This window comes from Hirundo rustica, chromosome 25 (genome assembly GCF_015227805.2).
Source record: "Hirundo rustica isolate bHirRus1 chromosome 25, bHirRus1.pri.v3, whole genome shotgun sequence".
Taxonomy (NCBI): Eukaryota; Metazoa; Chordata; class Aves; order Passeriformes; family Hirundinidae; genus Hirundo; species Hirundo rustica.
The window spans coordinates 3,861,130-3,865,286 of record NC_053474.1 but is presented as its reverse complement, the minus strand read 5'-3'; the positions used below and the strand labels follow the sequence as shown (position 1 = coordinate 3,865,286).

The window sequence follows — 4,157 nt, the reverse complement described above, 5'->3', positions numbered from 1 at the left end:
GGCGGCGGGCGGGGGGCGCGGGCGGGCGGGGGGCGGCGGGGCCGCCGCGGCGGCGAGGGCTGGAGCAGCCCCGCCACTGCCCGAGCGGAGCTGGGGCGGCCGCGGCGACGGGCTCGGCCCACAGAGCGGGCGGGAGGAACCGGCGGGAGGGCCCGGCGGGGGCGGCGCCGGCGGGCGGGAGAGGGAGCGGAGCGGAGCGGGGAGAGGCGGGGACGGCGGCCGGAGGGGAGGGGGACGGCGGAGCGGGGCTGAGGGCGTGTGCGAGGGGAGCTGGGCCAGGGGACGGCGGCAAGGGCGGAGAACGGGAGCAGGGAGCTGGGAAAGGGGAGGGTGCAGGGGAAGGGGGTTTAGGGGCAGAGAGCGCTCATGCAAGGCCGGCGCGGGGGAAAACGCAAGAAGGGGTGCTGTGCAGGGCCCAAAGGGCCCCAAAGCGAGGGCAGGCGGTGCCAAAGAAAAGGAGGAAAGCGGGATCTGCGAGGTGGTGGCTGCTGCCGTAGGGGAGCAGAGGGGTGGCTCTGCGCTGTGCCCAGCGTGGGGCTCGCAGGGACATGCGGGGGTGCCCAGCCCAGCCCAGCCACCCTGAGGGGACCCAGGCGGGGCATGGGGCACTGGCAGAGCTCCCTGGGCTCTTGGGAATAGCTGAGCAGCCACGGCCTCCTCCGTGTTTGCTCCTTGCAGAGGCACGGCCGTGCTCTGGTTGTCCTCAGTGAGGAGCGGGGGAGCTCTGGGGTGGTGGGGGGCAGAGGGGCCTGGTGGGCATTGGCTGCTGTTCTGGACCGGCGTGGAGCTGTAACCCCATCTCTGCTTGCTGCCATGGCCATGCCCTTCTCCCCGGTGACCGTTTACTCTGAGTCACCAGGAAATCTGATAAGGCTCCAATAAAATCACTGGAGTAGCGTGGAGGGGGTTGCTTGGCACTGAGGCTCAGCCACCCTGATTTCTTGGTTCTCCTCCAACATCCTGACTGTCACATGTGTGTGACCAGAGAAATCTGAACGAGTTTTGACCTGGTTTGCTGCCTAAACCTTTAGGAGCCAGGGGTAAAGATGCAGCCCCTAATTCTTAGGAGAATCGCAGGTAGGGAAGGCAAGGGCCCTTTCCATGACATGGGGCAGCTAAACCTTGAGCTTTGAAGGTGACTTTCCATCAGTTACATTCTTGATTTAAGCCTCCCAAAGCGCTAGTGGCCAGAAGGCTGCAGGGAATGTGGAGGGCAGGAGAGGAGCCCAGCAGCCCTGTGGCAGCTAGGCCGTGGAAAATCATCCCCAAACGTGAACCATCAACTAAAGCAGATCATCAGCCTCAGCAGGAACCTGCTAGGTGTGTCAGGTCCTCTTTTCCGCTTGGCTATGTGTTGGATAGTCAAACTAATCTGTTTTAGCAATTAAGCAAGAAATCTTGAGTGTTTCTCGTTCTGAAAGGGCTTAGTCATATCTGGGTGAGAAGCCCGAGCTGGTGCGATGCAGTTGGTGATGTCTGGGTTGAGGCAGGGCTGTGCTCTGGCAACGGGAGACTCTTTGAGGCAAAAACACGGGGGCTGCTTTGCTTTCAGCAGCAGCTCCTAGAAGCTAAAACAGGTACAATGTTCCTGTGAAGTAACTGGGTCGGGTTTTTCTCCCTCCTCGTGCCTGGATCAGCCGGAGCTGTGGTGGGGTAGGGCTGGTGGGGGTTTGCCAGGGGGGGATGCAGCACCCAGGGAAGGCCTTGTGGCTTTGGCAGCGGGTTCCTGCTTGTCTTGGTTGGACAAGGGCCTGCCAGCCTGTTGAACTCTGCAAAGGATTTTGGCTGGTGCAGATTCTTGGCCAAGAGGAAATTTCCTTGCTCTGGCCTGACCGTTTTAACCTGCAAACAAATCCTGGTCCAGCTCCAGGTGTCTGCAGGACAAACCACTTACAGAGTGAGATCCTTGTCTGTGAAACTGCATTTGCACCCTGGGACACCCTAACTATGGCACAGGGGGTAAAATTGAACTTTATGTGCGTGTTGTGGGGTTTTTACACTGAATTTTCTTTTTTTTTTTTTTCTTTGTAGCATAGGTTTAGTATAGAAAAGGAGACAGGTATATTGAAAGTGTTAAAAATGCCTTTTGTATGACTTAAATTGTTTTCTCTTCAACATTGTAAAAAGGGAAAGCTCTCAGGCAGATTTATTCCTTGCTCCCTGTACCTTTCCTTGGACTGAAACACCACAGCCCTGTTCCACGAGGATACTCTCCAAGGTGTGGTTATCCTGCAGGACCTGTGCTGCTGGGAGAACACCTTGTTTGCGTTCCCCAGCTTTGAGACTGAATCAGGAAACTCCAGGTCTGACAGTCAGAACCAGCAAATCCTCCTTGGCTCCAGCCCTGTTATTACTGTCACCAGCTTGAGAAAAAAAAGGAAAAAAAAAAAAATTAAGCTCCTGTGCCCCAATTTTTCCTCTATCAGCGAGAAAAACTTCCATGTCAAGGGCATCTGAAGCCTGCCTGATTTTCTGTGTGGAGCTTTGGATCTCCATGGAGATGGCATCTGAGAAAAGAAGATAAAACCCTTTTGTGAGGATGGATCCCGATTATTATTTGTTTAATTAAAGAGTCTGGACTGATGCAGAGGCAACAATTAACAATTACCTCCTGTAAAGAACTTTGACAACAGCTGAATATGTTAATAACTTGCAAGATGGAGACAAATCATTGCAGCTATCATTTATGAGGTGCAAGGAAGAGTCCTCAGGCTTCTTCTACCTGATGTCTCCGATTTAAGGGGCTTTTCCTCCTTCTTTTAGAATAATCAAGTGGCAATTTTCTTCTGCCACGCAGCTGGGATTATCTGCAAGCCAGGGAATTAAGTTCCAAATGAAAATTTAAACTATTCATTACACTTTATGAGCAGACTTCAGGAGTGTTTAATTGTGGAAATAAATTATAGGGAGGTGAATTGGTAAGTTTTGATTTCTTTTATATGCATCCTCTTTTTGAGAGGATTCATTAAGTTAATTGGGACTGGAGGGGACGCCAGCCTCGGCTTGTCCTCAGTGTCCCCGGGGCCAGTGGCCGCGGGGAGGACAGGGAGGAGGATTTTGCAAACACTGCCACCGCCTGGCTCTTCCCTGGCTCTTTCTGGGAGTTTTATTTTCCGAGCAAAGCCTGGGCTCGGTGCTGCTGGACGAGCAGCTGCTCGCACACTTCGCTTCTGGAGTTGTGCTGCCGTGAGTTTTTCTGCAGGGGCTCGGTGACAGCCTGGCTGTGGAGAGGGCAGGGAAGGACGGAGTGTCCTGAGGAGGCCACCGGAGGGTGACAGGGGTCAGCACCTCTCATCCTTTCCCTGAGGGGTCCCACCTCACCTTTCCTTTTCGGGAGGCTCTGGAGGAGAGAAGCTTCAGGGTGACCTAATTTGCAGCTTTCCAGTACCTGAAGGAAACAACAAGAAAGAGGGGAAGGGGATTATTTAAAAGGATCTGGAATGACAGGACAAAGAGGAATAGCCTTAAACTGCTGGAGTGTAAGCTTAGATTAGATTTTGGGAAGACGTCGTTCCCTGTGAGGGCGGTGAGGCCCTGGCACAGGGTGCTCAGAGCAGCTGTGGCTGCCCCTGGATCCCTGGAAGTATCCCAGGCCGGGTTAGACAGGGCTTGGAGCAGCCTGGGACATTTTGGAAGGTGTTCCTGCCATGACAGGGGGTGGGATGGGACACTTCCAGGGGCACGGAAACACCAGACCCTCATATGCTCTGCCCTCAGCTCCTTCTTCTCCAGGCTGGACAAACTAAGCGACCTCAGCCTATGCCTTCCCCTCCAGGCCCTTCACCATCCTCGCCGCTGTGGAGCGGTCCGAGCTCAGGGGGCTTTAACCCCCAGATTAGGGAAAGGGAGCCGGCGGCCATCACTCCCCCTTCCTTGACTACATCTCCCAGCAGCCCCTTCGCGCCGCTACTCTCCCGCCCCCTCAGTGCCGATTGGCAGCTCGCTCATGATCATTTCCTCCCTTACCATTGGCTCCTCGAGCTGTCAGTTCGGGCGCGGCGGCGGGCAGGAAGGGGCGGAATTCACGAACGGGATTTACGCCTTTTGCGCGGGGCGGGGCGCGGCGGCTGGCGGGGGGGGGTGGGGGGCGGTTGCGCAGTTGGCGTGGCGCATGCGCAGCGCTGGGCGGCGGGGGGCGCAGCGCAGCCCCGGACAGC

General features: G+C 56.2%; 1 long non-coding RNA gene across 1 annotated transcript; it reads right to left on the bottom strand.

Annotated features, from left to right (window-relative positions):
- Positions 1-1,086: 1,086 nt before the first annotated feature.
- Positions 1,087-3,824, bottom strand: LOC120763164 (uncharacterized). Its single transcript, XR_005704031.2, has 4 exons — positions 3,697-3,824; positions 3,322-3,388; positions 2,609-2,807; positions 1,087-2,507 (listed from the first exon to the last, which is right to left on the bottom strand). It is a non-coding gene; the product is annotated as an uncharacterized LOC120763164 (long non-coding RNA).
- Positions 3,825-4,157: the final 333 nt, after the last annotated feature.